The 22,781-nt window shown below is 33.3% G+C and overlaps 1 protein-coding gene across 1 annotated transcript in view; it reads right to left on the bottom strand.

The window, feature by feature from the left end:
* LOC135802654 (fatty acyl-CoA reductase wat-like) overlaps positions 1 to 17,495 on the bottom strand; it is a 38,882-nt gene extending 21,387 nt beyond the window's left edge. Inside the window, exon 1 of the mRNA XM_065316276.1 lies at positions 17,358 to 17,495. The gene's annotated coding sequence lies outside the window, so the exon portion shown is untranslated. The remainder of the gene's footprint in view (positions 1 to 17,357) is intronic.
* Between the last annotated feature and the right edge of the window lie 5,286 nt (positions 17,496 to 22,781).

Here is a 22,781-nt window from a genome sequence, read left to right on the forward strand (position 1 = left end):
TTAAAATATTTGATATTTCATTGTTTAATTGAGAAATTTGTTTAATAATTCAAGTAATTTTTAAAAGGAAAAATGAAAATTGTAAGTGTTTTAGTTTTTTGTTAATAATTTTTACAAGTTTTGATTTTTTTCAAATTTTCTTTCACTATATGATTAACAGATAAATTGTTTATATTACTACGAAATTTTATCCATATTGCAAATGCTTATCATTGTTTAATTTAATAACAAACTCAAAATTTCTCTTTTTTCAATTTTTCTTCTAATTTTAACAAAAAAAATATTCTGCTCACATATAAATAACAAACTAAGGGTAGATTTTAATTTTTCAACCCTTACTGCACCTCAACCTAAAATCATGACTTCATATCTCTCTTTTTCATCTTGGTTTTCGTTTTCGTTTGCGCGTTAAAATGAATTTTTCCTTCGATTGCAAACCATTGCAAACCTCCCCTAGCGTTTTTCGGCCGTCCGATTGCACCCTCTGCCGCGTCAGTCAGATTCGCCCTCATCACCGTCCCTTTTCACCCCCGCCTACCCCACTTATTCGTTTTCGTTCTTTTCCCGTGGCTGCCGCGCCGCCATCGCCATCGAACTGCGAGTCGAAGACGCGTCATTTTCTCATCTTTGTTTGATGCTGCGTTGCGCTTCGCTTTCACGTTTATCTTAAATTACGCCGCGTCCAAATCAGAATCTCAATCATGAATCGTCTATCGCTAATTGCAATATGGTTGAATGCGTTTTTTGTGGGGTTTGATGGACGTTTGACGGTGGAGATGCAAGATGAGATGATGAAATTGAAAATGATTAGTTTTTTTGGTATAACTTGCGTATTAATTAACATTTTAAGAATTTCTTTTTGGCAATTGATTACTAAGTAAATTTTACATATTATAGCAAAATTTTGTTTATATTATATTTGTTATAAACAAATTACACGTGATTTAAAAATGACACTTTGTAAAAGTGTAAAAATATGAAATTGTTTAGATTTTTATTTATAACTTCTGTAATTTTATAGATTTTATTATTATTTTTATTTATAAATATTTATAAAGAACGGATACATAATACCTAATTTTTTCAAAATTGTCGGATTAATATTTCGGTATCAAAATTAACGTTAAACTTGATAGTAATAGCAAGATTAATGCTAGAAAATTATTTATGTTAACAACTTAGTTTTTTGTTAATATCTTTTGAAATATTTAATATTTTTAACTTCTATTTACACTATATTGTTTATAGATAAATTTTATAAAGTATATGAAAATTTCAGAAAACTACCCCTATATCTTCACACGGTAAAACACCCTCTAACTTAACAAAACCTAAAAAATTAAATACTTTTGGTTTTTATGATAAAATCCATCTTAACAATAAAACTAATAAAAATTCTACCAAAATTTCTTCTCCACAATACTCCTACATAGTTTTTACATAACATATCATAAATTTATCTCACTTCCTCTTAATATTACTACTCCAAAACATCAATCAAAACTGTTTAACCTTTTGTAACCTAATCCCAATCTCTAGCGTTTGTAGTGATTGCACTGATTACACTGATAGCATGCTAGGTAATGCGAATGAAAATTGGAAAAACAGTATTAAAATAGCTGGTATCACGTGACGCGCTCGAATTTTTGGGCAAGCGGTGAAATTAACGCGCTCGTCTCGCACCCCATCCCTTGCGCTCGTATTACGCGTTTAAGCTAACTACGTAGCACGCTTTAGGGGTGCAAAAAACGAACGTTAGCCACGAGTTAGAGGGTTAGCTAGTGGGCTACTTAACCCTCTATTAAAAGTCTGCCTGGAACTGATTTGCTATTTGTCGCACTAGAAAATAAAGAAAACAAAACTTAAAAAGAAAAACAGAAAAGTTTAAAGTTTAACCTCCAAAAAATGTGCATTTCGGATGAAAAATTAAATATAAAAAGTATTTTTCTAGTAAATAATTTAATTGGCTTTAATTTGGTGCGAAAATGATCAAAATTGGTTGAAAATATCAAAAGTTATTAACAAATTAATAAAATATATGAAATTTAAGTAAATATTGATGAATATTGAGTATGAATGAGTTTAAGCGTAAATTAAAGCTATTTACATATTTTATTTATAATAATTTAAATGTATTTTTGTTAACACAACTCTTTGACTTTAATTTAGTGTTAAAATTTTGCAAAAATCTTTAATAATTAAAAAGTTATTAACAAAAATGTAAAAAAAGTCAAAAATCAAATGAATCTGCTTATTATTTGATTTTAAATGCTAAAAAATATAATAAATAATTATAATTAAATTAAGAAACAAAATTAAATTGATAGATAATTTATTTGGCTATAAACTAATACTTAATTTATAAAAATCCGTTGAAAATTGCGGAAGATACACGCAAAAATGTAAAATCAATCCATCAACCTTAACCTTGAATTTCTATGCTCTCCGTCAGAATGCGCACGTAATTGTACAAATCGCAAGCAATTATTTACATTATCGCATGTATTGTACACTTTGATATTATTACTTATTGACGATTACTCACACATTTATTGCTTAGTATGCAATGCGGTTGGGTGAATTATCGCAAAATCGCGAAAAGTCTACATCGGGAAAATTTCAATCGCCACGCGACAATAACAATCAACTAAATAACTAAATTAAGTTTGCATGCGGTGTGTGTCGTGTGTCGCATGTTGGCTCAGCGTAAACGCATCATTATTTATTCATCACTGTGCACTGTGCGCTTTGTTTATTGCAAAAACGTGCGGCTTAACAAATCAATATTTAACTATTATAATTGGTAGCTGGTTAGACTCAAAACAAGTTTTTCTGTTTTACTGAATATCTTTGGTAATTATTTATTGATTTTGTTGATCTTTTTAGCAGAATGTTAGTAGGTAAATTGTTTATTAGATAGTGAAAGATTGGGTTAAAAATATTTGTTTTTGTATGTTTTATTTGATAGTAAACATTGAGGTTGAGAATTTTTTGTTTTGGAAAAATTGAATTTTGATTTGTTTTATATTTTTGTTTATAACTTTTTTACTTTTTATTAAATTTTAGATTTTTTGACGTGAATCTATTGCTAAATAAATTATCTTTCAAATGTTTAAACCAATAATTGTTTATTTTAACTTTTCGTTATATTAATTTATTGTTAAAGTTGGAACACAAAATTGAAAAACTTAAAAATGCAAAAAATTGATTTTTGTTAGTTTTTTGTTTATAAAATCAACAATTATTAATATTTTTATATTTTTTCTTTACCAGCAATTAGTCAGATAAATTCTCTACATAATTCCAAAATTTCATTAATCTACAACATTTCCTTCATACCAAAACTTCAACTTGAAAAACAAAAACTTAAAATTTTTATTCATTGTAGCAAAATTTATTCCCTCACAAAAAAATAAAATAAATTCCTTTCGCAAAGGACCACGCACACAACCATTTTACTCCTAACTACAAGAAACGTAGAAAAGGCGAGTGTACACGCTCGAATTGAATTCTTCGCTGGCTGTCTCGTTGCGCCCCCGAACAAATGTTTTCTTCTCCGCGCGAGAAGGCGAAAAGATAAAAGCCGAAAAAGGCATAAAAGTAGCGCGCGCGCCGGGCGCACAAACGTAACGAGCGCAAGGTAAAAAGAAGACAGAAGAGGGACACACAACAGGAACGGGCAGAGGGGTTGTGGATGCGCATTTTCTCCGGACTCCGGAGACTCGGGAGGATTTCGACGTTAACTACCTTTTGTCCGAGTGTCACATTTCTTTTGTTTCTTGTGCATGTTTTACGTGCTCACTACGCTTTGTTTACATTTCCAGGACGTCCAGGACATTCAGGACACTTAAGATTGTATTATTTACAGTTTAGTGTATAAAGTTGTATTTTTTACACTAGTGTGTAAAAATATCACTTTAAACACTCATCAGCGTGCGTAAAATTGATGTTTTTAACATTTTTATATAAAAAAATGAAAAATGTAGATTTTAAGTGTTTAAATGCCTTGGGGGTGGTTTGGAGGATATCAACCGGCGTGATTAATAATCTTTTTTGTCGATGCCGCCCCCAACGACTCGTTTTTCTTTTCGTTTGCGCGCATTTCCATTCCGTTCGCATTTAAAATCGCAAAATCGCGCTGCAGAGAGCATATTTCATTAGCTTGCCATTGCCGCCGCCGCCGCCGCCGCCGCTGGCTCATTGTATCATTGCAGGGACAAGCGTCCATCTGCTTGTGAGGAGCGCGCGCGACGCCCCGGCCCCGCGGCCCACTTCCGGCGTCCTGCTCAAAAAATGAGAGGCGGCGAGAAGGAGCGCCGGCGTTCATTTATAACGTCTGTTTGCCAACAACCGAACGGCCAAACAACAACAAGCTCATGGATGGATGTGCACGAAGGGGACGGAACAAACGGCGTAATTGCCTTGAAACAAGGATAAAAACGACCAATAAGTGACGGAAAACAAACAAAAAATTAGATTTTCGAAGAAGAGGAGATGGATAAATTCATCATTAATCATATTATTTTTAAATATTTATAGAAATGGTGAAATTACATTATTTATAAGCAAAAATAACAACAAAATCAATTTTTAAATTGGTTTATTTTTGAAAATGTTTAGTTTTTTTGTTATAACTTTTTAAATAAACATAATAATCTAAATTTTTGAAAATATTATTATTAACAATTAAATTATCTATCGATTGAGTTTTTGTTATTGTTTTAATCATTTTTAAATAATTAGTTATTGATAATTAAACTTTGTTTTTGTTAATTTGTTTATAGTTTATTAAAATTGCGATAATTAACAAAATAATAAAATATATATTAATTTGCTTCTATTTATTGTAAGATGATAAAATTCTCTATATTATAGATAAAAAATCATGTTAATATCTCTAATAGTTTGTTAGTTATTAACAATTTAATTGACAAAAAAGTTTTTTTCAAAAATAGCAAATGCGGTGTTTACAAACAAGTGTTATTAGTTTACTTTTTTAATAATAACTCATAAACTAATAAAAATAATTTATTTTTTTAAAAACATTATAAATTAGCAATAAATTATCTATTAAACTACGTTTTGACCAAATCAATGTTATTTGTTAATACTAAGTTATTTAATGTTAAACATTTATAAAACTTTTCTTTCCTACATTTGTCAATAGTTTAATAAAATGTTAATAACTTTTAAACTAATTACTCAATTTTTAATTTTAACATATTTTTAGAAACATTATTAAATTCCCTTTTAAATTATTTTTACTATTTGTTAATAACATTTATATTTTGTTAATTATCGTTAATTAAACAAGAAACATAATTTTTTCTCAATTTTTTTGTATTCTCTAAAATAAACTTGTTTAAAACTTAATAATTCCATAAAAATATAATGAATTTATATTTGTAATGAATAATTAAAATATTAATGGCTTAATTTTTTTGTTTATGATATTGATTGATCGTTAATTAAAAACTTTCATCCTTTCACTGGTATTTTTTGTTTCCCGCTGGCTGTTGGAAGCATAAAGAATGATTAATTGAAAAAGTAGTTAATTTTTTGTTCGCCGACGCCCGGCGCCGCCGCCGCCGCCGCCTCCACGCCGAGGACGAACGGTTTCAAAGTTAATTTAAAATTTTAAGTGCAATTAAACTCTCTCTCTGGGCAGCGCCCCAGAGCAGCAAGTGTAAGAAAAAGCCGCGCGCCGAATCAAAAGAACGCTTCTTCGAACGCGCAAAAGAACTCCACCGCCTGCCCCCGCACCCACCACCGCCTCCCAACGGTTCGGTTCGGTTCGCTCGTTAACTTTTTCCATCCTTCGAGTTTTACGTTTTACGTCTTACGCTTTATATTTCGTGGCGCTCGTTTTTTGTCGGACGAACACTTTTACAATCGATTTGCCGCCGCCCCCCGCCAGCATGGAGACTGTGCCATGGTGGAAACTTTGCGTCAGCGACACTCTTCGGGGCGCGCGCGCTTTTTTTGCGATTGAGGGTGCGCTGGGGTGGTGTCTGTGGCAACAACATCGCGAATGGATGGCCGCCCCCCGAAAATGAACGAGAAGAAGAGGAAAAGTTGGGACTAATTTGTTTGCGGCCAGCCAGCCGTGCGAACGAACCAACGTCACGGGGATGATAAAAAAGAAAAGTATTTCTACTTACTTATCACTGAAATAGAGTTATTTTAACTTGGAATTGTTTTATTTTTTTAGTTTTTGACATATAACTCATGAAATAATTAATAAAAATAAATTATTTAAAAAATGGTCGATGTAGTGATAAATTATCTATAAAGTGACAAAAAATTGTTAATATTGCATTAATATTATAAAAGTTATTTGTGTTTAAACTTTTATTTAGTATAAATATCTTGTTTAAAGTTTATTGTTAATTAATTATACTAACAAATAGTAATACAAAGCTGAAATTTATACCACTAATAGATAATTTAATTGACAATCAAATGCTTTAAGAAGAATTTAAAAATATTTAAAAATGTAAAAGTTAAAAGTAAAAATATAAACAAAAACATAAATAAGAAAAGAAGAAAAAATGTATTTTAATTTTTTTAATTTAAAGCAAAATAATGTATTTTTATTTTGTTCTTAACTGTCAGATGTTTGTTATTATAAGATACAAGCAAATGGCGGGCGGATGTGCCAGCTTCCGGTTTTTCCAGTGTGCTTGAACAACTTTTTCTTTTTTATTTCCTTAGTTAAAACAAAAGCAACTGGAGGTTATCGAGACGACCAGGAATATACAATATGTTTATTGCATATTTTTGACTATAACTTCTAAACTAATAAAGATAATTAATTTTTATAAAAATAATATGATTCATAAGTAAATTTTCTAGACAAATATGTTTTGTTGTTAATTCTGGGATTATTATGTAATTAGTTATTCTTTGTTGAAGTTGGATAAACTTTTGCAGAAATATTTTTGTTAATAGTTTATAAAAATGTCAATAACTTTTGTATTAATATAAAGATTTACAATTTGTAAAGATATCTAAAAAATATATTAAATTATCCTTTAATCAGCGTTTCTAGTGTGTCAATTCCTTAATTAGTTTGTTTGTTATCATGCATTAAATATACAATAAATATTTTTGAGAATTTTATTCAAGTTTTTATGTTTTTTTCTATAAATTTGTTAATAACTAATTAAAAACTACAATTAATAAAAAAATAAACAAATATTTATATTCTACATTAAATTATCTTTCAAATGACGTTTTAATCATTTACCTACCCCTAATACTTTGTTCATAATTTTTGATTAAACTTTGTGTTAATTTTAAACAAAATGTAACAAACTGTATTTCATATTTTTCTCGAGTTTTCCTTGAATTCCCAAACAAAAAGTAAAAGACCCAGCCGGCGCACTTTCATTTTATCTCCGCGTAGCCACCCCCGCCGCCTCTCGCCGGCGTCACGGCTCGCGCGCGCGTATAAAAAGCAGCGCAAAAGAATTGAAAGACAAAACGAGAAATCGTTCCGGCGATAATAAAAGAAAGTCTTATTCCACCCCGCACCGGGGGCGGCAAGCACCGCCACCCCCACAATAAACCCCTTTTTACATTTAAGTGAAAGAAAGCAATAAAGAACGAGAGAAAAGGAGAGGAAAAAACAAACGTTTTATAAAATCCTCTCGTTGCGACCCTTAAAAACACACCGCCATAAAACCACCCCTAACGAAACTACCCTTTCCCAACCGGGCATTTTCTTATTTCGCGTTTTTATCTCTTTATGCGTTTTTATCCATTGTCGGCGCGGCGCGGCGTCCTTTTTATCTCTGCGCCAGGGTTGAGAATAGGGGTTGTTGAGGAATTGCGCCCCGCACGCGACGAAATTAAAGCGACTTTAAGCTAACGCTGAGAGATGAGCAAAAAAAGCGCCTTCCGAAGAGTGGAGATGCGAGGGAAATAAATGACTTCGATAAAAAGTTTAACGCGCCCTGCCAGCGCACGCCGAAGGGGCGGCAAGCGTGCGGAGGGTTGTTATTGATGGAAAAGTTGATGAAAGTTATTTCGACGCGCAATTGATTGGAAATAACGGACCTCATGGCTTAGAATCACGAAAAACAAAAAATTAAACATTTTATTAAAAAAATTACGTAAAAATAAATTAAAAACGTATATTATCATTAATTAAACAACATTATTATACAACAATTCTATTTTTGGAAATTTTAAGAAACAAATGTTTTATTTAAGGGATGATATTTTATTTTTAAACTAACGCCATCTATTTTTGTCTAACGTGGAACTTGTGCAGAGAGAAAGTAAAGAACGTCTGTAAAAGGGGTGAAAAATAAGGGTTGAATTAGTAGGGGTCAACTTGGGGTGTATAAAATGGGGCGCACTGTATTATCGACCTATTAGAGCTTTTTGTGAGGGGTGATTTTAACCCCTTATAAAAAGTGTGGGTCAGGGGTGCAAAACATCAGACAAGCAAAAAATAAGGGTTGTAAATTTAGGGTGACACAATATTCCATCTAAAAAATATTTTAAAAACTTTAGGGGTAGTTTTAAGGGATGTTTTGCTGTTTTTTATAATTTTTGGGTAATATTTATGTAAAATTTTGTTTTATTTTATTAAATTGTTAATTACTCAAAAAGTATTTAAGATAATTTGAAAATTCTTTTTGATTTTGATAGAGGAATATATTTTACATAAAATTTTGTTTAGTTTGGTTTATTTTCTCAAACCAATTATTTATAATAAATTGTTAAAGTTTGTATTGCTTAAAAAAAAAAAATTCAAATTTAAAATTTATGTTTTATTTTATAAAAACTTCATTAACTTTTATACCAATAAAGATATTTATTTACTGTAAACATATTGTGATTAAGCATTAAATTATCTATGATTTGATGTATAACAATGTATTTTCTGTTGGTTTAGTTAAAATCTACTGAGTGTTAAACTTTGAAGACAAAATAAAAAGTATAATTTTGTTTTTGTTTATATTTTTGCTGATAACTATTTACTAAACAAATTTATTAAAAATTTAAAAATATATTATAAAACTAGATTAAATTATCTTTCCGCTGATGTTTGAATAAACTCTCTACCCCTTTTAGTTTTCTGGTAATTCGAGCTTAAAACAGATAGTAATATTTCGCACCGAGGTTTTCCTGACACTGGACATTAATCAACCAGTTAAGGAGTTATGCAACCGTAACTTTCTTAACTCAACCGCCCCCATCGCAGTTGTAATGCATGGCGGTACCTACACGTGCGCCGCCCGCAGCCTCACCAGCGGCGGCACAAAAGGGATGAAATTTCAATTAAAATTTACTAGTTTTTAATGAATAGCGACGGCGGCTGCAGTCCACTGCTAAGAACTCGCGGTGGCGGCGGCGGCGGCGGCAACAGCGGCGGTAAAATAGGTAGACATAATAAGTATTGATTTTCCTGGGTAGCGCCTGGGAACAAACGAAACGAGGAGAAAAGCTTCGCTTGCTCTGCCCGGGAAGAAACGTCTTCAGACGCTATACCCGGGCGGGGGGCGGCGCGTGCGGAGGCAGCACTGAAATTGCGAAAATCCTCCGCGCTCGCGGCGTACGTGAGCGGAGAAGACATCTCGGTTTAAGATAACTTTAAGGGCGCAAAATACACCTTGCAAACCAAAATGGGGGGCGGCAAACGGCGGCGGCAGCCATATTCCGCGCGAACTCTTCGCTTCCTTCCCTTTGCATCTTTCCGACTCGCTCGACGACGCCTCGAGAAGCTCGAGAAAATCCATCGCGGCAGCGGGGGCGGCGGAGGCGGCGGCGGCGGGAAGGGTAGGTGCGCGCACCCCTCGCGCGTGTATCCAAGGTAACGACGTCGTGCGCTAACCAATGGCGCGGCGCGTCTTAGACTCCTTTCCTTTCGCTAAGGCTCAATTTTGCCTGGGATAGCAACCCTGCTGCGGGCGGGTGGAAAAACCACCCCCTCACATCCACCCCCTCTAAAACCTTCCCGCATCTCAAACGGGAAGGCATAAAACACCGACGAATATGCTGGGCCTCTTTTCATTGTTCCACCATCCCCACTCTTCAAAAACCCCGAGAAAGGGGTGTTTTTATTTTGCACCCTTAGTGAAAATCATAAAATATCGCCCGGGACCCTAACAAAAACTAATTCGAATACTAACGTTTGTTGGGGTATGGTAGGGGTAATAAAATAGTTTCAGCTGGTGGTTTTTGTGTTTGGGGGTTGGGTTTGGGTTTGAATGGGGTGGGTTTATTGAAAAAGTAGTGTCAGGTGGGAGATTTATGCCGAGGGGTTGTTTTAATGGTCACACCCTTTAGGGGTGCAATAAAAGTAGTTAATTTTAGCAACTTTAGTAATTTATAAAACCGCACAAAGAAGATTGCCGCCTCCCAGGACAGTAAATTAAACGCAAATCTAAATTAAAATCTGCGCTGATTTATGGTTTTTGGGATATTTTTAGCTATTACTTTTAAAATAATCATTATTTTAAATTGAAATTTCGGAAATAGAAAGAGAGATAAATTGTTTATAAACGAGCAAAATTTGTTTATTGATTAAGTTATTATTGGTTCTGTTATTATTAATTAAAGTTTGGTATAATTTTTTTAAATTACGTTTTTCTTAAATGTAAGATCAAGTTTATTTAGCAATAACTTTTTTGTTTATTATAGAAAATAAATTATTTTTTAACACATATTTAGAGAATTTGTCTGTTTATCTACTAAAGGTTCAATAAAAATCATAGCTCTAATATTTTGTTTTTTATTAACAAGAATATGATAAAAACACAAAATAAAAAATACTAAAATTTAATGAAATTTATTTATCGTACTTTAGATTAATTTTTCTCACAAACAAATAAAGATATAAACAAACAAAAATTTATACATAATTATGAATTTATCTGCCTTTTAACAACTAGTTAAACAAATACAAAATTATAATTAGTTCAGTCGTAATTAATTATAAACTAAAACATTGCAATTTTTTTATCTAAACATGTTTTTTGTTATTTTTTTATCAATAACTTTTAAACAGAATAAAATATCATAAAAATTCATACTGCACCTGATAACCAGTTATTATATCTATAACCTACCCTATTTTCACAAACATCCCTCTGTTAGTTTTCTCATAATACGCTCTGAAAGTTATGACAACTAAATCATGCCAGCTTTACCCATCCATCCCTTAAAAAACCCCTTGGAGTTATCCAAAATTTATTCTCAGCGCGTTTCATTCCTCAACCGGATTTAAAACTTAAAACGAAGCCGAAGCCTACCCTCCAACCACCCCTTCACCCCTCATCCTTTCCGCGTTATCCTTTCGGAGGCAGGATGTGGGGCTGCGGACGGGGCGTAATGCCTTATTTCAAAACTTTGTTGAGCCGTGGCATAATAGTACAAAACTAGTATCTCTGGCAACATATAACGAACCGAAGTAAAGTAGTGGCGGTCGGGGGCGGCGGGCGCGCCGGCGAGGGTGGTAGTCGGATGAAACGAACGAACGTACGAAAGGACGAAAACTTTTCGGCGAGCGCCGCGTTAGGCAAACGAACGCAAGAGGATTGAAGAGCAAGAAAGACTCGGGGGCGGCAGAGCGGGGGTGGCGCGGCGGGGTTTGTGCGCTGCTAGCGCGCCGAGATTGAATTTCTAATTTCGTCGTCGTTTTTGATTAAATTTATGTTCGCGGACGCTGGAAAAGGGATTTTCGTCCCTTTTCTAAACTGCCAACCCCTAAAACGTAAAACTATCATATGGAAAATTATCCTGGATATATTATTTTGAGAAATATTATTCTTAATTTGTGGTTTTATTAGGAAAATGTAACTAAAACAAAGAAAATTTAAATTATAACATTTTATTAAAAAAAGTTTTTTTAAGTAAAACTCCCTTAATTTTCAAAATTTTTACAATTTGTTTATAACATTATGTAGAGAATTTATTTGAATACATCAGTATGTAAATTAAATTATTGGAAAATTATTATTACAACTGTTATTAACAAAAAAGTAAACAAAATCATTAAGTAAAATTTAACAAAACCTTTTGATTAAATTTAAAAGTTAAAAATCATGGATTATTTAAAGAAATGTTTAAACAATTTTTTTACATGAATAAAACAATAACCTGTTAATATCATGCAGCTTTCCAATAGCAAGTATCTCTTTTGGTTTTTGTTTAAATAATTAAAAAGCAACATAAAACAATTATAATTTTTTTCAATTTTTTGTCAAGTTTATTGTTAAATAACTTTTATATTTTAAGCTATATTTTCATAAAAATCACGTAGTTGGTAGAAAATCTATTTATCTTTAATATTGTATTAAATTTGTTATAATAAACTCAATATTTTATAAGTTATAAATAAAAATATAACAAAAAGCATAAAAATAAATTTTTAAATTTCACAAAAAATATTTACACAACTTTAATGTCAAATATCTTGGTTCATAATAATCCAATATAAACAAAATTTGGCAGTTATATAAACAATTTATATACCTATATAACACCGTTTAAATAAATCAAATTTCTTAATTAATTTAGCTGTAATCCCCAAAAAACTTTACTAAATCAAAAAAAAAAACTATTAATCTTTATTATCCACGCACGACGTGAGATTTTGACGATGACTTAGCTAAACCGTCCAGAATCAAACCCTTTTAGTTTTCCGGGGATGCACACAGCAGGGTTTGTTATCACCACCCCCTTCACCTCCCACCCACCGCGTGCGCGCGCTAGTTAACGCTGTTCTTCGCCAGTTTTCCACCCGGCGCACCAGCTCGCAGAAGGAAACGCCGCTGCCGCCCCAAAAACCACCCCCCAACCTACACCTACCCCCGACATAAATATACATACATGTATATCAGAGTGTGCGTGTGCAAGTCTTAGCAGCGCCTGAGCTAACTGTTGGCACATGACAGATTAAATTACGAAACTTGTAATGAAATTAATTTCGAACTTCCTCATCCTTTGCATATAACATTTCATATCCTTCAAGTTTGCTCCATCCGTACCGAAACACACATATACACATGTACGTATGTTACATAATCGTGTTGATATAAGTATAGTCATGTTGTGTGGGTGTGTTTGCCAGGGTGGAAGGAAGTAAAGACGGAAGGCTTGCAGGATAACGAAGGCAGGATCTTCATGCGCGTGCGGAACACGCGGAAGATTTTAGGAAGACGCACGTGTGCCGTCCCACAGACTACCGCCCCTTTGGCAAGATGTGCACTTTGCTTATTAGGAACTTGCTTGGTATCGCTATTGGAAGATGATTTGATTTTTTTTAGTTTTTTGGGTGTAAAATGTTTAATTTTGAAGATATTTTAATTTTTTTGAAAGATAATGAAAGATAATAAAATTATGAATGATTTGGTAAAATAATTTTGTTTGTGGTACTTTTTTGTTAGTGGTAATTAGCAATTAAAGTTGACAAATCAAAAATTTAATGTTTTTTTTTATTAAATTATTAATAACTTTTATAGTTATATTAATAATTTAATTTTGTTTAAATAGTTTAAAAGCCAATTAAATTACCTTTAATTTGGTGTATTAGAAGTGGTAATTTTCTTATCAGAAGTTTCATTTTCTGACAGTTGAAGTGATAACTTTTCAAAAATAATTTTGAAGGAAAATATTGATTTTTTGAATTCTTTTATAAATATCTTTTCAATTCTCTTAGTTTCTTAAAAACAAAAAATTGCCCATTATGCACAATTAAATTATCTTTGAAACGATGCCTAATTTGTTCAAATAATTAAATTCTAACCTTAAATAATTAATTGTTAAACTTGACTCTTAAATTTTAAAAAACCAAAATTTTTTCTAAAACTCTTCCTAAATCACCTTATATCTACTAAAATATCCCCTAAAACTAAATAAATCTATTCTTCCCTTAATTCCCTACCCTCCCAAACCCGAAAAATTCCCAATCCACTAAAACTAGTCCAGTTTACTCCAGTTTAGACGAGTTTCGGCTGTTGTTACTTCTAGTTCCACCTAACATCGAGTCCAACTTTCAACCCGCAAATAAAATCTCTCATGAAACTGGATTTTACCGAGCGAATAGACCGTGCGGAGCATTTTATATCATTCGTAACTGACCACTGCCCGCGCGTCCCACGGGAGAGAGTCGTAACGTTGCGAGTGACCGTTTCCCGTGACCCGGCGCGTCCTCGGGCGACTGCGAGTGTCCGGTCGGCGTCCAGTATGTCCACTACAAGTACTAGTTCTGGTACTGACCAGTCTTTACCCTCTGGATGTCTTTAAGTGATATTTTTGATGTCTTGGGAATTATTTCATGGACAATTGACAAGGAAAAATTGAAGGAATTTTTAGGAAACTTGTTTTTTAGTTTAAAGGAGGATAAGTTTTGAATTAAAAGAGGTAGGGGTATAAGGAAAATTGTGTTTTGTAGAGTGATTTATTGGCTTTCAGAATATGTTAAAATATGTTTTGAAAAATTAGTATAAGTATTTATTATTAATTATTTTATCAACAAAAGCATGAAAAGTAGGAAAGAAAAAATGTAAAAGTGATTTATTTTATATTTTTGTTAATAACTTTTAAAATATTTGAGATTCTTATTTTGTTTAAACGACTTCTAAAAGCCAATTAAATTATCTTTAATTTGATATACAGCTTGTTGCCGTTATATTAGTAAGTATACGATTAAAATGCAACAAACTTTAAATTCAATTAAAATTTTTGTAAAAAACTATGTTTGAGTTTTTTATTAATAACTTTTGACCCGATAACCGAAAGGAACTTCTGTTTTAATATTAATATAGCCAGATAAATTCTCTTTCCAATAATATATAACAACATGTAAGTATTACAACCCAACATTGTTTAATTCACGTCTAAACTAAAAACTTCAAACAAAATTCCTCCATCCACATCCTTTTCACCTAAAATCCGCCCATAAACACACTGTATATAAATATTTCAAAGCCTTGTTTAAAGCAGTCGTTCACCGCCTCCGGCTTGCGTCCTCCAGCAGTCAAGCCGTTTAAAACTTTGGCAATTAAAATGATAAAACGTTACAATTAAGTTTGCGCGCGCGGCGCTGGCTTTGGTTATAACTAGTTAGTGAACGTCGACGGTGGCGGCGGCGGCGGGAGACATAAAGGTGGCTGAGGGGCGGCTGCAGTGAAGACTCCGCTTGTACTCTCCAGCAAAGAGGTCGCGGCGCGGAAAAGACGATAAATTATTATCTGGGCGACGGTGCGTTGTTGCCGCCCCCGGGGGGGCAGGGAGACGCAAAGTAAAGGAGTAAAGATTTTATGCATGGTGTGCTTCGCAGCCGCGCCTCGACACAGCGCAAAGACGATGGAAATTTATAATGCCATTACCGGCTCCGGAGGCGGCGGCAAAGACGCCACGCGATGGTCTTACAACGTTTAAGTAAGAACGCATTAATTTATTATAGGTGAAGGGTAATTGTTAATGAGTTATTTGCGTAGTTATTCTAAGTTTCTAGAATATTCTAGAATGTTCTAGAAAAAACATAACCGAACATGACTAAAATACAGTTGTATTATTCTGAGCATACTTTGGATCAGTTATTAAAGTTTGCACGTCTAAAGTTCTTATCAGAAAATTGGAAATATTAAACAATCGCCCGGTGGAGCGCCGCCTCCGAGGCTGAGCTTATATTTAGATTAAGTCTGTAGCCGCAGAAGTGGATTCCGATTGTGTTCGCCGCGGTTATTTAAAATCAATAAAAGCGCTAAATATGGACCTAAAACTATAAACGCACAACGCAGAACGCTGCGGGTTGTGGCAAGGGGTGGATACAAGCAAAAATTAATTAATAATTTTAATCAAATAGTATACTACCTCAAAATGAATTAGAATATTGGGTGAAATGCAATTATTTACTTTGTTTTGAATGCTTTTTTGTATATAATTGAAGATAAATTGAGTAAAAGATAAACTTTTAAAGATATTTTTTATTAGTTTGATAGAGAATTAAATTGTCTTTAAAATGATGTATAATTTGTTTATTTTGAGTGTATATTTATGTGATTTTTTGTTGATTTAAATTAAAAATGATAAACAATAATTTTGTGAATTTAGGTTCAAAATGCAAAGTTGTTTTATTTTGTTGATAACTTTTGAAATATAAGAAATATTTTAATTTTTTTATACGGTTTTGTATAGCTAATTAAATGATCTTTCAATTTATATTAAGATAAGTTAAATTTCTTGTTGATAAGTACTATTAATCATGTTGTAAACTTGAGTAAATAAAATTATTTGTCAGATTTTTTTGTACAAATTATGCCATTACGTTTTTATAAATAATTATGGAACTAATAAAGATAGAAAAACAATTTAAAAACAGTCTGATAGATAATTAAATTATCTATAAAATGATGTATAACACTATTAATAATAGTTATAAATAATTGACTTGCGAGATGTTGAAATTAAGCATAATTGAAAAATTATTGAATTCACAAAATTTTAAAAGTAATACTAATTTATTTTGTTAATAACTTTTATAGTATTATAGGTATGGTAATGATTTAAAAAGTAGTTGTTAACCAATTAAATTATCTTTCTTTTGATATATCACGTATGTAAATATCTTTATTGCAAATATATTTAATTTTGCTTTGAACTTGGACTTACAAAATAGCAGAAATAATGTTAGATAAAAATCGTGTCTCCACATTTTTGTTAATAATTAATGTAATAATAAAGATAAAGCCATAATTTAAACACATTATAAAATCAATTTAAATTATCTTTTCAAAAATGTATAACACTTTATTATTTAAATAATAACAACCCCATTTATCATCCCTTAAACTTCTATCTTCAAAAACTTCATTTTTCTACCTTTACAACCATTATTTCAAATATAAACCCAACGCAATTCCTAGAAATCCAATATTTCCGGGATGCTTAAACCTCCCTATGTGATTTTCCCGCATCTAACGTCCCAAAATCCTTCTCTTCTCTTCCCTGCTCTCATCCACCTCACCCTGCACCCTTCCCGCCCTCATCTTCCATTTTCTCCACCTTAGAAACCTTCAGAAACGACGCTCGTCTCGCCGCCCCTCGTTCTTCGTGCGCGCAGCCCTTGGGTGCTCTCGAGCCACCCTCGCGCGTCGACCGCAACCACACACGTTAATGGAAAACGCAAGAAACCCGGGCGCGCGCGAGATTTCCGCCTCCTTCCACGAAAGTCCTTTATCCTTGTTCCTTCCGGGGAACTACACACACACACACTCGGAAGAGATTACTATTTTCCTTTAGTGGTGTCTTTAACGTGGATTTTCACATTTCAAGATGGCCGCCATGCAAATAACAATCAAAACTAATTCTATGAAATAAAACATTGATTTTCTTACATTTTACGTTGATTTCCACGAGGAATAATCCAATAATCTTGCATATATGCAACAAATACACTAGTTTATTATATTTTTGAGGGTTTTATAAGAGTGGTGATTCTTTTTCGTGTCACGATTGTCGACTGCGTGCGAAATGGTTCGCGAATCTACTGTCGAGCGCAGTTGGCTGTCATTTTTCTCTCTTTTCGCGGCACCAGTGCGCTGGAAAGAAAGAGGGCGCAAAAAAAGAACGCCCTGACGCGCCATATTCGCCATATCTACCCACACAGGGGTGGTTTTTGCAAAGGGTGGTAGTGTATGTGTATACGCACCCCTTTGGTGTGCATATTTCAGCGCGCCGGGGAGAATGGAAAACAAAACGAGGAAAATTCGCTTTTTCAACGCGTGCGCAATGCTGGCGAGGGATTCTTTTCGCGGGCGAGAGAAAGAGTGCACGATGTGCGAATATTATATTTTGTGGAAACGCAATGGAAGGGTTGGAAAGGGGATGCGTGGTGGTAATTGCGCAATGGACGCTGGGAGAAAAAATGTGTCAGATTTGTTTTTCAGTGATAACTTTTAAAGTATTAGAGATAGCGTTGATATTTAAAATGTGTTTTGTAGAGGGTAAAATTATCTTTAATTTGATGTATAATTTGTTAAAGCGTGATGTTTGTAACAATAAATAAATTGAGTTGAAATAGAAAAATTACATTTAGAGTTTCAAAAATGAAATATTTCATGTTTTTATTTGTAACTTTTGAAATAATTTAAATAATTTATTTATTCTTAATGCGTTAAATAGCTAATAAAATTATCTTTCATGTGAATAATTTTTAAAAAGATATGTTTTGCATTAGTGCCCCAAATTTAACTTCAAAATTGATCAAAAATTTGAAAATTGAAATTGAAAAAATAATTTTTTTGCATTTTCTTATTTTATGCTAATTCAGTTAAAGATAAATAAATAAAATAAACACAATCTTATAGCCAATGAAACTACCTATCCAAAAATATATAACACTATACAAAAATCAATTTCTATACATAATTTATTTTTATTTAAACATTAAATTTATTTCAAAATAACAAAAAAATTAACTCCTCCCAATATGTACGATAAATCTCTTAATATTAAACCTACAAAAATAATTTATACGTTTCTAGATACCTAATGAAATTATCTATCGATTGTATATCTTATGTTTAAGAAATGCACCCCAAACGGCCGAATCCGCGCGGTCAAAGTTGTCCAAACAGGCGAAAGGAGCGCGCGATAATGAATCGATTCGGTTTTGCGGGCGATGTCTAATATGTATCGGTCGGGTTCTTCGCGTCGTCTTTTGAGGGTCCTTTATTAATGTTTGTGGCCGATCCGAAAAGATCTATTCATTAGAACGGACCCTTGGAAACATCTTCCAATCTTCTCATCTTCCACACCAACGAGTTTCTTCATGCAAACTTTATAAACGTTTTCGTTTACAAACAAAAATAATGGGTTAACTAAAACCTGAATAACTCGAGTTTGAGAAGAGATATTTAATTTATTTAAAGTGAAGATTATATAGAATTTAAAAAGCTTTAATTCAATGTATGACTTATTATTATTACTTAATGTTTACTGTATTTTGTTAAAGAATTAATAAAAAAACACATTTTTGGTGTTTTTAGTAATTTGTAAAAAAGTTGTTTCACTAAAATTAAGATAATTCCTGACTCATAAGAGATATCAACATGATTAAAAAACAGTGTTGTAGATGGTAAAATTGTCTTTCATTTGATGTATTATTTGTTTATTTATCTAATTGTTTAATACCTTTTATATAAATCTGAAAACAAACAAATATTTTTTGATGCAAATAAATTTATATTTGATTTTCTTTATACTTTTTAATATTACGCCAATACTTTTAAAAATATTATAACAAAATAAAAAGCAATTGATAGCTGATGAAATTATCTTTCATATGATATATAGAATGCCTCAATATCTCAATCCTAACCTAAAATAATTTCAACTTAACCTACAAAAATATTTTTCTTTAATAAATTCCCCTAAAAATGCCTCTGCAGCATTGATTATTTGAGGTTATGTTTGATGTTTACCTAATTTGCAATTTTGCTGCTGTGCGCCGTGTATTCTATGTAATTTCAAGCAAACGAGCAGAGAACGTCTTGCGCAAAGTAAATATTTATACTTTAGATATTATTAGACGTAACGTTTCTGCTTGTAGTGCGCGTATTACGAGTCCCGGAATGGGGGGCGGCTGGCGGTGGTTTTTGATGGTGTGTGTTATGTGCAAACGACGTGTATCCAAGATGGAAGTTTGCTCCTTACTTTGCGCACGTACGCAAGAACGTCTTCCACTTCTTCGCCGCCTCCCCGCCTCCCAAAGCGCTGCCGCTGCTGCCGCCGCCTCGCGCACCAGCGTAAATAAACAATATTAGTTCGTGCTAGCAAACTTACTTCCAGAGTTAATGAAAGCAGAGACGCTTCAACCCAATCTAAACCAGCCAATAAGGAAACTCGCACTTAAAACGCGCACTATTTCTTCAAGGCACGATAACTTGCAAAGTATCAATGATTTTTGATTTCTTTAAACGTGAATTTATAGAGAAATAAAGTATCTATCAAGTTATGTATAATTTTGTTATTTTTAGTTATTATTTATTGTGTTAATTTAAAGTCAAAGTTGAAGAAAATAAAAAAAAATTATTAAAAAATTAATTATTTTGGTATTTTGTTAATAACTTTTGTAATAATCATTATATTTTGAATATTCAAAAAGATTATGATAGACAGATAAATTGTCTATAAAATGATGTATAACTTATTTATTTTGCATATATTAGTACATGACTTATCTGCATTTAAACTTGCCTCTTAAAATCAGCATTCAATTTTGTATTTTTTTATATTTTTATTTATAATCCTTAAACTAATAAAGTAAATACATTTATTCAAACACCAGTTTATAGCTAATTAAATTATCTTTAAAATGATATATAACACAATAAAATATCTCAACTCCTTCATCATAAAATTTGATCTTAAACTTGTATATTTTCTCCCAGTCTAAAACTTCCCTCGTCTCCTAATATAACTCAATATAAATGCAAATATCCAACGATGCTGCATTCGCAAAACGCTCAAAAGCAGTTCGTGTGCTTGCACTAAAGATTCCACAAGAAAGGACGAGCGCCGTGCAGCCAGCAGGATGCTAGCCGCGGCAAGAAAGAGCTTTTCCGCTTTGTCTACAATTCTACATCCTGCCGAGTGGCCGCCTGCGCCGGTGGCGAATGAGATTCTATTTCGGATAGAGAGAAAGAGGATGCGCCCGACCGGCGCCCCGCCGACGTTTTAAGGGATGCTTTAAGACGCGCGGCGGCGGCGCACGCTTTTAAGACCTGCCGCCTCGGCAAACAGCCATTAAGGGGGCCGAGCGGCGGGCATCGGGTAATAAGGAATGGAAAATTAAGTAGACGACGCGCTTAGATAAATGTTTATTCGGCGCGCCCGCCGGAAATTGCGCGAAATTGCGCACAATTTATGAGCGAAAGGTCGAGGCGCACGGCTAAGATTCACCAAGAGAATATATTATGCGTTTAATTTTTAGGGCATGGATTTACTCAAGGGCTCATAAATTCAAAAGTTTACAGGTTAAAATTATGTGTTAATGCTTATATTAAAGGTGGATAAATTGTCTACAAGATAAACTAGTAAATTTTAGTGTTTTCATAGCGGAAGTATGATTTTTTGGGGGTTAAAATTGAGAAAATTGTAAAAATTTTGAAGAAAAATATTTTGTTAAAAAATTGGTTGACATTATTTTGTTAATAACTTGGGTATTAATAAATGTTTTTAAATTGTTTTAATTGCTCCTTATAGACAATTAAATTATCTTTAAAATCATGTATTGCAGTAAGTGATTAATTAATTTTAAAGTATTGTTATTGTGTGTTAAAGTTGGATGTTTTAAATTTTAAATACCAAAGAGAACAAAAAGTAATATTTTGTTTATTTCTAAGTAACTTTTGAAATATATAAGATTTTTGATTTATTTAAAATGTTTCTGAAAGCCAATTAAACTATCTTTAAAATGGTATATAATTTGTTTAAATATTCGATTCGCAACCTATATTAATCGTTTGTTAAAATTCATATTTATTCTTAAATCTTTTCTATTTTACTTCTACTTAAATATTTATGCAATTTATTATAAAAACTTAAATAACTTTTAAATGATCAAATATTTTAACAAATTTCAAAAACATTAAAATAAACAATTAAACTATCTATAGATTGATGTATAGTAACCTACAAAAATAATCTTCTAATCCCATGATATTTGAAGTCAAAGTTGAACAATTTTTTTCTCAAATAAAAACATAAAATTTTTTATTTTCCTATATTTCTACTTTAATTAACTGCCCCCAATATCAAAACCTAGTCAAAGCATAGTCTTTAAGAGGAAATTAATTACGACAGGAGTGGCTGCGGCGGCGGCTGTTGTGTTGGTTGTAGCCGTGCGCGTTCGCGACGTATTAAGTTTCACGTATGCAAATTTGCTCCGCGCTCTTCCTATTCCTCCGCCGCTGCCGCCCCCAAGTTGAGGAAACTCTCACGACGCGCGTGCATACACACATCTATACTCTGCCAAGAAAATAAAAGTCTGTCCTTTGCGCGACATGTGTGCTTATGTGTGCGTTAATGTATTTGCACGTAAGACACCGCCGCCGTCGCCGCCGCCGCCAAGATCTAAGATCTCGCGACTGAAATTACATCTCAAGACACGCGCGAAGCTTTCAGGCATAAATAATGACAGGCTGCCGCCCCACCAACCCGCCGGGGGTGGCAGAACGCGGGAAAGGAAAGGAACGAAGGAGAAAGGACTAAAGGAGGCGGCGCGCGCGAGCACTCACTCTGTGAACGTGTTCCACATCTAAGTAAAACCTCTCTCTGCGTGTGTGTGTGTTCGGTGTGTGTGTGGGGGCGGCGCGGCGTAAATTGTAAATTCTCAGAGGTATTAATCTAACTTAGCGTGGAAATTCAACTCCTGCGACTCGAGATTAGAGCTTTAATATATTCCTAAAACTTCGCCAGCGACGGGTGGCTGGGTGGCTGGGCTCGGGGGCGGCGCGCGAGACGCGTGAGTGAGAAGGCGCGCACACGCCGCTTCCTAATGTATACCTCATCCTTTTAGTTTTCCAGCGCGCCTCGCGACGCCGACGGCGGTGGGACGGCGGGGTGGAGGCGGCGGAGGCGCACTATCGAGCGCGAGCGCGGGCGCGACCGCCTTGGCGATAGGAAAACCCGAAACGGATGGCAACTTTCTGCTCATATCTCGAAAACTAAAACCTGGAGTCGAGACTAGTTTAATTCAAAAATGTTGAAATTGCTTTTTTAGTTTATTTTTACAATAAAAAGTAATCCGTGTAAAA

Source organism: Atheta coriaria, unplaced genomic scaffold, assembly GCF_025399875.1.
Source record: "Atheta coriaria isolate IRGN ID8LTWV9N9 unplaced genomic scaffold, Caltech_Dcor_3.1 hic_scaffold_2_pilon, whole genome shotgun sequence".
In the NCBI taxonomy this organism is placed as follows: domain Eukaryota; kingdom Metazoa; phylum Arthropoda; class Insecta; order Coleoptera; family Staphylinidae; genus Dalotia; species Dalotia coriaria.